The sequence below is a fragment of the Camelus dromedarius genome, chromosome 22 (assembly GCF_036321535.1).
Source record: "Camelus dromedarius isolate mCamDro1 chromosome 22, mCamDro1.pat, whole genome shotgun sequence".
In the NCBI taxonomy this organism is placed as follows: Eukaryota; Metazoa; Chordata; class Mammalia; order Artiodactyla; family Camelidae; genus Camelus; species Camelus dromedarius.
This window is the reverse complement of record NC_087457.1, coordinates 22,621,350-22,635,240: the sequence shown is the minus strand read 5'-3', so window position 1 is coordinate 22,635,240 and position 13,891 is coordinate 22,621,350.

The following is a 13,891-nucleotide window of genomic DNA, read 5'->3' as shown; positions in this document are numbered from 1 at the left end:
CGGGAAAGGAAGACATTCCACTTACAAAGGGGACTGGCTTTCAATGTGGTTTCACTTGGCTTCATATAATAAGGGTCATAAATAACATAGCAGGAGATTTTTGAAAAGTCATCTTAATATTTTGAAAGAGTTTCCCAAGAAGTAAAAGAACCTTGATTTGGAGGAAATCACTGACTAGGGGACAAAAAACACAGCTGCATCCAACGGATTCTTCCTAAAAGCTATTATCTTGTCATAAAGATTAGGTCGAGCTATGACTCGTTATTAGTCTATGATCGTTAGAAAATGACCATTTCAGAGATGCAGGTACACAAGCGCTACAATCTTTCTGTTTTAGGGGAAAAAATATGGTGGCACAACATAAGAGGAGACATAATTTTCCCTTTAGTAAAACTATAGGAAATTATAAGGCAGATTTTAAAGACTTCTCCCCCCTCTATATCCAAATAACTAATACACCCACTGGTTTAATAGAGGAAAAACAGGTAAGAACAACATTTTAAATTTCTGTATTTTTCTGTGGTAGGGAGCAACTTCTTAGAACGGTGAAGAATTGCAAACATTTACATTTTCAGTTTACAGGGAAAGTTGGAAACTTACACTGGGAGTTTCAAAGCCTAACTTCTGAGGGCTGGGCCTTTGCCAATATACAGCATTTATTTTTGGCTCCATGTGTGCTTACAGAGTTTGCTTATACCAAGTTTTATGTAGCCTTTGATTTTTATCCAAAAGATTTGTTCCACACCCTTAAGGAGCTCCCCTTTCAGACAGGTTAGTGGCCTTTCTATAGGGGCTGAAATGTTTGCACCACTTGGGCTCATTTTAAACAAACATATAAAGCCAGCGACGGTGATGGAGAGGATACCCGGGAACCCAGTGCTGGGGCCTCATGTCACAGCAGGGATGATTCATCAGGAAGGCAGTCAGAGCTCCCAGAGTAAATAATTTCCATTTTACCGCCAGACTGGAAGATAAGGTTAGATGTGACTTTTTAAAAAAATTAAGTTTAAAATTTTGGACATTTTACATTTGGTAATATCTTAGAAATACACGTATATTAAGCTCTATTCTTCCTACTCCCTAAAATACTTGGAGGGAGGAAGGAATACTTACAAGTGAAGGAAAACTCCCCAGGGCCAAGCATGAGGATAAGAGATTACAAAAACTCTCATTATAAAGCATAATCACACCTAGTTAATGGGGAACAAAGACATTTCTTGCAAAATGGTAAAAATAATCAAATGCTAATTTTACTTTATTTTAAATTTGTTGAGTCCAGGGATTCACTTTTTTCTAGGGAGAAATCTTTACTTCTTGAATTTAATGAAGAGTATGTTGTAGTTAATAATTTATCCAACAAACATATCAAAGAAGCTTGAAGGCAAGCAACCATGCTAATATAGTTTATTATCCAAAAGGTATGGGGCTCAGAATCGTTATTCAAGTAATGATTTCAATTTAGATAAGAAACAGATTTGAGAATGTGTAACTGATCTATTGGAGGTGAGGGGAGCTGCACGAAAATGCTGGCCAATCATTCAATTATCTGTTCTTAATTATTGACGTGGCAGTTACCGTGCTAGGCAACGTGTAGGTAGAAATGAAGAATTGAAACTGTCACTCATGGAGTGTCTGCAGGCGTAGCAGATTATTGGAAGATACCCTGACAAGGGCCCTGAAGGAGGCATCACCCAGGCACTCTAAGGAAACACGAGGGTCATAAGACAGCCATTGCCTCAGAGAACTGGGAGAAGGCTCCACGAAGGAGGTGACCTTTGAGTTCCATCTTGGAGGGTGAGCAGGTGTGTTTCTGATGAGGGAGGAGCCGGTCATCCCAGGCAAGGGTGAATGCCTGTGCCAAGGCACGGAGTCCTAAAATCAGCAGATCTTTTAGCAAAGCTTAGTGTTACTGTGGTGCACTTAGCTTGTACGTGAGTACAAGTACAGGAGATAGGACATGTGGGTAGATTCTCCCATGATTCTCCTGTATCATCCTTGTCTGCTCATTCTGTCCATTAAAAGTAGACTAAATGACCCCTAAGTCTCAAAATCTTATGATCCTATGAAAGGGAAAAAAAAAAAACTGATCTGAGTTGGAAGAAAAGAGCTTGGGGGTGAACAAGGGTGTGGGATTGTTTCCATTAAAGTGAAGATCTTCAGCCGCCTCACGCAAGCTACAACAACAGTTTAAAAAAAGAAAGAAGAAAGAAAAAACTTTTTTTTTTCTATTCTTAGTACATTTTGATATGTGCTTTTAGTGCTGTTTGGAAAGAAGATGACAATTTTTCCTCCCAATAAATAGTACTTTTTTTTTTCATTTCCTTTTATTAGATTCCCTCAGCTAATGGAAAGTTTTTGTCCTGGTCTCATTCTTAGACAGAGAAGTGAGTGTGTTTTAAAGTGGGCAGTCTACTCCTAAGAGCCAATCTGTTTTCGTTTACAGATAGGCACATATGCAGTGAACCAAGGTCCAAATTCTGAGTGGAATTGTCCTGTAACAAGGTTCTTTGCAGACTCAGAAACCAAAACTCAACCTCAGGTGACTGGGATGAGAGGAACCACCTCTAAACCTGATAGGCTGCTGACGAATGAAAGAGAAACAGAAAACAGGGCATCCCACGTGGTACATAATCTCAGTTAAAAACATAGCAGTTGAAGAAATAAGGTGGTTTATAAAAAATGAAGACATGGGATTCTTCTAACACATCCCATTGAAAATTACCATAAGTGCTTACATTCAAAAATGAATCTGTTGATTATTTAAATAACTGAAATTTAACTCAAAAACACAGAAACTTAGTTTAAATTTAAACTAGGAAAATATAATTAGTTTTCCAAATGATATTCCCTGAGAGTGTAATTTTATAAGTAGTTAAAGGAAATCAGAAAAAAAGAAACTTTCTGATTTTTTAAAACTTGAATTTTAGCTAATTTTTTTTCATATCCAAAGTCCTAAAGAGTACTTGAGATGTTTGATTCTTTGAGATGGATAATTAAAGACCCATGATGGCTCTGACATAGGCACCTTCACCCCAAGGACCTTGTACTCCATCTGTAATGGAAACAGTCTCCCAGATAGGAAACCTTTGCATTTCCAGTTTCTCATGCCTTCACTGTAGCCCTCCTCCACACCTTCATCTACCCAGAGCTTAGCCACCTTCTCAGATCGAAGTCAAACCGTTTCCCCTGTAAAAGCAGATCATTGCTGCTTGGAAGTTGCTTTTGCCTGGAAATTCTTCACCATCTATTACCCATCACTTAACCGACAATTAATCTGGTGCTAGCTCTTTCATTATTATCCTGAACTCTAGCATTGTTGACTCTCAGTATGAGCAGGTGTTTTTGCCTGACCTCCTCAACAAGGTCATTGCTCCTGCAGGACAGAGAACTTTTCTTCTTGGTGCCTCTGCAGAGTTGAGCTCAGTAAATATTTGGTGATTTGAATAACTGGTTAATTCAACAAACATTTACCCGGCAGCCACCATGTGAAATGAACAAACATAGACCCATGTCTTTCTCTAGCTTTGTTATGAAGGCTGACAGTAGATCCTGAGTCAATTAAATATAAAAGTCTTCAACTCTTATAGATGAGTTGCTTATTTCTATAAGTTAATAATTTGAGAATTTATATTTGGCAAAAAGAAGGAGAAATTGAAATATTCATAGGACTTTAAAAAATCTCAGTATTTATGTTCTTTTCCATCTCTTTAGCAGCGTTACTATTTATGTCAGATTTATGGCTAATGGTGTGATAACAAGAGGTATTATGCTATGGCTCTGAATGCAGGACTCAGGGACCTCCCATGGCTTTCGTAGACCAGATGTGAGCCTCTGTCTGAAAAAGCTCAGTGATCTATATGATGTCAATATGTCAATATCCCCAGTAACATGCTGACCTTATCAGTAACCCAATAGAAGGGACAGGACATGGGAATTTGAGTTAGATAATCTGATTTCAATGACATTTTTGGATTATAATATGTATCAAAGCATCCATACTGGTATAAATGAATGATTAAATAAGCTAATGAATGAATGAATGATTGAGCAGGGACAAATTTTCCTTACATAAGAATGCCAGCTGATATATGTAGATACTCCCCTCTTTAGAAAGTAGAGCCTAATTCCCCTACTCTTGAGTATGGGCTGAATTTAGAGACTCACTTCCAAAAAATACAGAATGCAAAGGGAACATAATAACTTTACAGAAGGGAGGAGAAACTTTGTAGACAACAGCTTAACCAAGTGATCAAGTTTTTCACCATGTGGCGCTCACTCACTCCATGATATTATGTGAAGTAACTAACACCTCATCTCTGTGGTATTCTTGCCCAAAACACAAACTCTAGTGTGATAGTGACAAACAAAACAAAAATGAAACAAAACATGGAACTAACCCAAACTGAGGGAAATTCTACCAAATATCTGACCTATATCTTCTGATCTTCAAAAGAATCACAGTCATGAAAAACAAGGAAAAATGGTTCTAGACCAGAAGAAAGACTAGAATATGTAACAGCTAAATACAATTGGGTATCCTGAAACATAAAAAAAAGACATTTTGTAAAAAAAAAAAATTTTTAAGTCAAATCCAAATAATGTTTACAGTTTAATATTCTTTCTTAAAATGTACCATGGTTATGTAATATGTTAATATTAAGAGAAACTGGGTAAATGATAAGTGTATTATCTTTGCAGCTTTTCTGTGAATCTAAAATTAGGCCAAAATTGAAGTTTTTAGTCATTAATAATTTATCAGATGAGGGAAGTTCCAGTCTATTTCTAGTTCGCTGAGAGTTTGGGGTTTTTTTTTTAAATCGGGACTGTATGTTGGATTTTGTCAAATGCTCCTATTGCGATGGTAATAAGGGTTTTTTTTTTTTTCAGTCTAATAATATGGTGAATTACATTGATTTTTGACTATTAAAATAACCTGCCTATCTGGGATAGAAAAGGGTTTTAAAACAGTAATCCATCAAGTTGAATTTGAGTTTAATCTATTTCACTGCTTAGTTGTTATAGCACAGTTACTAACTCATGAAAGGTTATTCTTCTAACTATGAATGTTCTCGATAAATCTCAAAAATTGTGGGTTTTTTAGAGTGAAATGATCTTGAAATAGATAAAATTCATAATGATAATCTGACTACCCAGGTTAAATACATTCTTTAATCGTTTTAGAAATGAGAAAATATTTGAAGTGTCTACTTTTCATGAACTGTTGGGCATTTCCAAATACCTAACTTTTCAGTCTCAGGCAAAGGATTTTGTGTGGTTCCATCTGTTTGCACAGCTCTCCTTCGTCCTCTATTTTGTGAGAACACTGGTTGGGAAATTTGGGAGTCATTCTCCTCAGAGGAGGTTGCAGGAACACCGCTCTGGGTGACCCTGCTAGTCCATGGAGGGGACATGAAAGGATTAAACAATAATGCCACCCATCAGCTGCTGCTCCCAGAGAGGTGTACAGGAAATGTTCACGATCAGATTTCATTTGAAACTCAGAACAGGAAATGACTATTCTCATCCAAGAGGAATTCAAAGATTCCCTCAGGCCTCAAAGGCAGTGAGGCTGATTGTATCACAGAGCAAGTTGCCAAAGTGAGAAGGCAGATAATGAGCTCGCCATTCGGGGAGACGGAGCCAATCAGCCATCAGCCATTTGATTACCCAGTAAATCAGGCAAAGCAGGCTGGAAGGAATCCAAGCCTTCGGAAGAAATGGAATGATCAAGACTTAATCCTCAAGGACGTTAAGCAAGTACATAAGCAAAGACTAGGAATCTTTGCGATACAGTGGCTAAGAGTGCAGGATTTCAGAATAGGGGGACGGGGTCTGGATATTGCCCCTACAATTTCTGATCCATGTCTCCTAGTTTTCTTTCTGAACCTCCTGTAGTTTTCTTGTTGCATTACTGTTAAGTGGGGTATGTAAGAGAGCTAGCACATTACTGGTCCACAGTTGTGAAAGGAGAGAGACTGCTGGGGATGGATTCCGTTCCATGGAAAGATGCTTCGTGTTGCCCAGGACTTGACTGGTTTGTGTGTGATGAAGGTAGGCACTGGGGGTGTTGACTTGCTCTGCACAGTACAACAGCAGAATCTGGAGCTCCCAAGCCATTCTGGGTGGGAAAGAAGCAGAGAAGTGAATGTGAGTGGAGAAAGCCAGAAACAAGAAGAAAGGCTGGGTGAAGGGCCAATGAGAGTCTGAGGTGAGTGCAATCGTCCTTCAGCAGCAGGAATGCCTGGCATTTTGAGTGAAAATTTTATAAACCTTCCCCATATATTGCACAGGAATGCGAAACTGGAACTTTCTTCATTTCTCTGTAATTGAGCTAAATTTTTAGTCTCTCTTTTTAATGGGTAGGGACAAAAGTCATCTCTGACTCAGGGTTAACTCAAATACTTAGGGTTGAAACCCTGTAGATTACGGCTCTCATTTCAGTCATTTCCTATTCTTCCTCGACGCTTTCCTCCTTTCTGCCTGGGAAGTGACAGGCGTTCCACAATAAAGAGAATTTGACTATCCTCCAGTTCGGGGAAGAGGGCGCCTGGTCCTCACTCATCCTGTGTCCATCTCTGGCGGCCACTGAGCGGCCCCTTCTCCCCCGGCCTCTGGATGCACGTCCTGCTGCTTGTGCTGAAACCCTCCTGATTATCTGTTCAGTGCAGGCCACTCCGGGTCCTGCTCAGTGGGGCAGAGATCCCCGCTTCCTTTATGCCCCCTGGCCTGGCCTGTCAGCCCTACCTCCCTTTCAGGGGCCACACAAACTTTCTGCTGCTGTCCCCATGTCACCCTGGCAGCCCCTGTGGCTGTCCTTGGGCCAGCTGTCTGGGCATGGCTGAGATTTTGCTGCTGCCAGAGTTCCTCTGACAGACTCAGACTTCCCAGGCTGTGCTTTAACAAGGAAAAGTCCAGTCCTCTCCTGCTTTGGGTCCCCTAAACCCACCTTGTCTCTCCACCTGGACTCAGTGTAGAGGGATAGTGTTGCCAGGAGCCGGAAACACTAAACACTCACAAACTCATCTTCCTGCTCTTCTCTCCCCCTTGAAGTTCTTCTTTTCGACGAGAGAAGTCTTTTATCCTCTTCTTGTGTGGCTGAAGGTGGACTCTTCATCTTTCCTCTCCCCATACACTGTTTGAGTGTAAACTGTACGTCTTCTTCCCTCAGGCTTTGGATCTTGATAATTAAAGCTAAGTCTTTGGAATTGAGAAAACATTTTTTTTTCAGATATTGTGGCTCTCAGTTCAACTCTCCACTACTCAAGGGCTTTAAATATATATGTATTTTTAATTGCAGTGTAGTAAGTTTATAATGTGTCAATTTCTGGTGTACAGCATAATATTTCAGTCATGCACATACATACATACATTCATGTTCATATTCTTTTTCATTATAGGTTATTACAAGATATTGAATGTAGTTCCCTGTGCCATACAGAATAAGCCTGTTTATCTGTTTTATATACACTAGTTAAAGGGGCTTTAAATGTTAATCACATCTAAAAAAAAATACCTTCACAGCAACATCTAGACTGGTGTTGGACCCAACTACTGGGCACCGTAGACTGGTCAGGCTGACACAAAGTGAAACACCAAACTGAGGGGTTTTGCTTTCATTTTCTTTAGAGGCAAGGACAGTGGGAGGCGTGGACATGGGCACACTGTTTGCTCCCTGTCTGGGTCATCACACAGGTTTAAGCACCAGTGGAAAGATGAGTGAGCTCCAAACTAAAGGAGCTTCATGAGAAATTATGTGGACTCTGGGCTCAAGCATTGCTGCTTTGCCATTCAGAAAAGTGTGACTCGGAGCTGGGTCACACTCCTGTGGGAGAACCAGCATGGCCCCCACCCTTTGAAATGGTCACCCTGGGAATTCTGGGAAACAACGCCCTTGGCTCGGATGTCAGCCTTCTTACCGGAGGCTCCAGTAGCAGTGGTGTTGAGACCGTATCCCCCCGGTGGGGGGGGGTTCCTAAGACAGAGGCTGGAGTGAAGCTTGAGGAGAACAGGTGTTCCTGGGTGTGCCCAGCAAGCCTCTAGGAATGTCTAGACAGTCCTGCGGGGAACATTTCTGGAGACAGGAATTTCCGTCTGGGCAAGTGGAGACAGTGAGCCAGTGGAAGTCATATCCACAGGCTGCAAAGACCCAGAGACTTCTGGCTTCTACTCATTACTTTATAGACTGAGAATTCAACTAGACTCCATGCAATTTTTTGCAGATTTCATAAGACTTCTCAAAGGTATTGTTGTCTATATTTATCTACAAGCTGTTTGAACTCCACCTCATTATTAAAGTCAACAGTCCAGGGCTTGGGGGGAGCAAAGCCATCTCTGTTCAGGGTCTACTGTAAAGACGGATAGGAGAATGTGTTAACTTTGCACAAAACCTGGTCTTCCATCAAATGGATGGAGCTGTCTGAGGGCCAGCTGACTTAGTTTAATTAACTTAAACAGTAAGCTATCTAGTTTGATGAGCAAGAGCATAAGATACGGGGAAGGACCACCACGAGTTCAAATGCCGGTACCACCCTGACACCGCTGTGATCTGGCTTAGCTGCTTAATGTTGAAGTCTTTGTTTCTCCCTCTCCTTACGAGGCTGGCATGAGCTGAAGCATATAGTCAGGACTCAGCGTAGTAGTTAATGTTACTATTGTCCACTTTGTCTACCACCATTTCCTTTTTTTCCCTTAAAGTTTTAGCTGACATCTATGAATGTAAGTGTTAAGTATCCACTGTGGTTCTTAACCGAGGGAGGCATCTGGAAGGAGGAGGTGTTTGTAAATACTGCTGGGGAGGGCCATTTGTTTTATTGTTTGTTGTTTTTGGATTTTACGATGACCAGGGAGTTCCACTGGCATTCAGTGCCCAGAGATCAAGACAGCAGATACCCCGTGGGTGGGTCTCTCACTATGACTGAATTGTCCTGCCCCAAATATCTCTAGTGCCCATTAATGAGAAACGCTGTGTTTTCCCTTCTGCCTATTTTGAGCTAGAAAAAGGAAACGAGACGGAGGAGGGGCTGGGCCCAGGAAGAGGGCTCTGTGACAGCTTCCAGATGACATCACTGAATTCACTACTCCCTGATTCCCCGCAAAAATGGAGTTCTTCATTCCCATTTTACAAGTGAGGAAACTGAGGCACAGGGAGGTTAAGCACTTCCCAGGGGAGCAGCTGCATCCACACCCAGGCAGTCTGGGTCTAGAGTCCCCAGCTCTTAAGCATCCCATGACCTTGCCTCTCAATAAAGTAAATTAAGCAAAAGTAATTAAACATCAAAAAGCACTCACTGTGGGCATAATTAGTTTTAGCGTTTCCGATGATAAGTGGAAAATTTTTGTGGTATTTTTTTTTAAGCTCAAAAAGATTAAAGTAAAGTGATTTTCCTGGGTAGCGTCTCCCATTATGTTTTAGGAGAAGCAATTTGAGGAGAGCATTGGTAATCTCAGTGGCACCAAATCCACTTCTCTACCAAATGCAATACATATTCAATAAATCCTCAAGTACTTGTACAAACACTTCTGGACAAACCAAGAAAGCAACATAGTTTAAAATAATATGTTGACTGACCAACAGGATCATGGCTGAAACATCGCTAAGTGTGTGTTCATCACTTGATGAGTAGAAGCTTACAGTCTGCAAGTTGGGGTCATCGTTGTGGGAATACACAAAAGTGAAAGTCATGTGGGTTCTTTGTACGACAAGGTATTACCTTTACTTCTTCACTTCATCCTTCAAGCAACAAGGTATACTTTTATTTTCTGCAAAAAAAAAAATTGGCATCAAAATTTCCATTAGAATATGGAGAGTGAACAATCCTTCCGTATAAATTTACCTTTATAAATAGAAGATGTGAAAAGACATGTCAACGCACTTATTATTTTAAACTGTGTTACTTTCTTTGTTTGCTCAGGAAGTGTTTGTACCATTAATCGAGTATTTGTGGAATACTTATTTTACTTTGCCATTAGTTTAAATAATGAGTAAAAGAAAAATGGTACCAGTGATGGGACAGTCCCAGCAGGTGTAAATAACTCGTTATGATCAGGGGTTTGGTGTTAGTGTGAATCATGTGCTTTTGAACTGAAGCCCATCAAGTGTGTAATAAATTATGAAGAAACATTTTTTTAAAAATTAGCAAAACGTATGAAATGCTAGAAATAGGTTGTTGAAGATCATGACTGAGAGTTGACATGCCCTAGTGGTAGACATGGAAAATGTTTAAAAGAAAGATTGGGAATTAGATTGAAGACACTCAGAGGTCCGAAGGCTCAGGGAAGTTCTCAGAGACCCCGCAGCAGCCCCTCCTTCAAAGCACAAAGGAGTCGGGTGGGCACATATCATGCAGTAAATATCTCAGTAGAGTCAGTGAGCATCATCGCATGCTCTTGCCCAATCATACACAGGTTTTTTTTTCCCCAGCAAGATTTTCCTCCTAATATTAAAACAAATTGCTTTTGTTTCATGTCAGTGCCACTTCAAGTAACTTGAACTAGAATGGAGATAAAAAAAATGACTTAAAAAATTTATTTTGCCTCTGTGTATTTGCCCTACTTTTTGGTGTTTAGTGTGCATATTACATATCATGCAAAAAGACAAATGCTGTCCATTTGTACCACTATTAGGGATCCTGTAATAGTTTAAAACTTTCTAGAAAGGGAAGTTTTGTCATTTAGTCAACTGCAAGTCTGTTGTCTGGCTTTGGTTTTCAGGGAACCTGGGCGCACAAATGTGGATCATTAACAAAAGGTATTGGGAAATTATTGTTAAGTCAGACCCTACCTCTCCCACCTCTCCTTTGTTCTTTTTTTTTTTTAAGTTTAATGATATATTTTATTTAAACCAATATATCTTAAATACTATCATTGCAATACCAAAAATATGTTAATGAGATTTTACATTCTGTTTTCCATCAAAAGCTGGTATATATTTTACACTTAGAATACATCCTTTTTTTTTTTAATTGAAGTATAGTCAGTTTATAATGTTGTGTCAATTTCCTTTGTTCTTTAATTCAAAACTTTGAACCAGGATACCGGTAGTCAGTTAAAATAGAGTAAGATCAATTTTTCTCAATTTTCAGGAAAAGTTAATAGAATTATCTCTTAAAATTTTTTTCTCTTATAAAATTTCTTAAAATCTTCTGTGTTTGCTATTCCCAAGACTAAAGTGAACAAATTGCTAACAAATAATACCATAAAATTTGGGAGTAACCTATGAAGTGGATCTTTTATTGACATATTATTGTGGTTGCGATGTTATATTTTACATACGACTGCAAACAGAGTCGCATATACAGTTACGTGTATATATGTAATCTTTTATCCTGGTGGAATACTGTTTCATACAAAGAGCGTACGCCTTCCATGTGCTCTTTAACCTAATAATGTAAAGAGGGAAGAGTTGAGATGTTGGTCTTTAAGAGAGCCACTACTGCTCTGGGGCTTGTGGAAGTGTCCTCTCCTGCTTCTAAGGCGGAGGGAGGAAGTCTAGTCCTAAAATGCAAGGTCCAGTTAGTCCTTATGTGTTTTGATGTAGACATAAGGTCATAAGTGGGAGTTCCACACAGCGTAAGCAGCAGGACGATTAGTACCACTGTTTGCAGAACCTCCCGAGAAATGGCCCAGAAATTTAGTCATCATTTGTGAAACCTGAGCACTAACAACAACTTGCTCACAATGTGACTTCTGGACTATAATTCATTCATAAATTGGGGATGGTCCATACAGACTCCCTGAAAAATGGCCAAATGATCAGGAACAAAACATGGAAAATGGACTTGATCTGTTCTGCCTGCAAATAATGGGGTTCCTATTTTGTGCTGTGTTCAAGCTCTTTAAGGGTGTCTTTGCTGTGACAAGACAGTCAGACATGACTGCCAAATCCAAACACAAACATAGGTGCTTCTCAGCAAGTCAGATCCAGCTCAAACCGTTGTTAGTTCACCATCATGCACAAATCTTATTCACTGCTTTTGTTTGCAAAAATATTCTCTCTGCCAAAGAAGAGATGGAAAAATTTTCTTGCAGAGCCAGCATTCAAAATTACTCATTATCTCCACAAGAAACCCTAATACGACCCAAGAACAAGTCTTACATCTGTTTATTAAAAATCTCAAATTGTCCTGGCTACAAGATCCATGTTCATATGCATTCTGCAAATATTTAGCATCTGCATCTAAATTTTTTAAAGAAAGGATTAAGATAAGATTTTATTAATTATGTATGACCCAAGCACCAAAGATGCATTACAGAGTTTTACTAAAAGTTACAGATCAGTTAAGTAATTTTTATAGAACATTGGCTTTGAAGCACCACAGAACATTCCTCCAAGCTTGACTGTACTTCATAGAAAAAAATCCTTGTTTTTTTTTTTTTTTTTTCGGTTATAAAAACAACATTGCCAAGATCCTGACAGCTCAGGAGGGCGTGTCCGCCTCTTTTCTTTTTCCAGCTATTGTTACACATTTGGGATTTTTTTTTTTATATCCTCATGGAAAATAAGCCTGATTTTATCCTTGAAAAGTGATTACTTCTCAGAAAGATTATTTTCAACTTAAAATTTTAGGAAGTATACACTTAAATTGTCTCTCAACTATTCGGTATCCAACATATGTTTTGCTTTAAAAAAACAAAGTAAAATTTTCCTCCACAAAAAATTTGCTTTGATTCTTGACATTATGACGTGATTATTGATTATAACTTGTTTTCGTTTGAAATGAGCTTTTGAAGTACATATTCTTTGTAACTATTAAATTTAAATATGTAAATATTTGTAAAACACTTAAAAAAAGCTAAAATCATGCACAAATGCCATCCAGAAGTAATTGTTTTTATCTGTATTTTTTTCTTCTATTTTCTTTTTACTTTCACACATACACACACACTCATTCTGAAACACAACTCAGATCACACTGTATATACAGTTTAGTATCTGGCTTTTTTGCTTGAATTTTTGTTACGAGCATTTTTTGTGTCACTAAGTATTCTTTGGGGAAAAAAACTTAAACACTCATGCAGTATTTCATATATAGCCATGCCACATTTTATTTTAAAATTCTATTTACTTTTGATATTTGTTGTTTCTAACGTTTCACTAATCCAAACATGACAGGGAGTCTTGGGTGAGCTGGAGCTGGGGCTCAGCTGTTTCCAGATTGTTAGGTTAGGCAAATCCTATCCCCCAGGGGTCCGCTGGAATATAGTTACTTTCACAGGAGCTGAAGAACTTCCTGATTTTCCAAAAACTTGCGCCTTGCACAGATATTTGCAGGTGTCTGAAGAACTAGGGAGCCTGTGACGCAGGCTGCATAGCAACCTGCCCCAGAAGTGCACCTAACTCCATCCAAAGAGCGAGAGAAACTTATCCCAACTGAAAACTGGATCCGACTGAGAAGTGTGTCCTGGCATCAGGGCTTGAGGTCAGCGGAGGTGGTGGTTCTGGGTCCGCTGTTCTGACTGGCTTTGGGAACATTCCCTTCTGCACCTGCCGGGGAGCAGCAAACTGCTTAACACCCCTGCTTAACAACCCTTCCGCTGTAACACTCGATCCACACTAGCAACCACAGCATGCTTCTTCCTAGTTTAGGGCAACTATTCCTCATGCAAGCAGAACCGTGCTCCTCCTTTCCCCAGGTGAGTGAACCCAGAACCCCCTCAGCCACAGTATCCACCTCCGGGTGATACTCATTCCTCTTCCAGTTTAAACAAAATCCCAGTTTGATATTTTATAATCTAAATAGTTCGCTGTAAAAGTAACCACCATTTACATAGCTTGCAGAAAACAGGACAGGAAAGTGGAGGGTGGGTTGGTTAATATAGATCACAGATATCAGAACAGAAAACACTATACACTCACTGTTTTTACAGCTGATGGTGAGGCTATTAATACTTA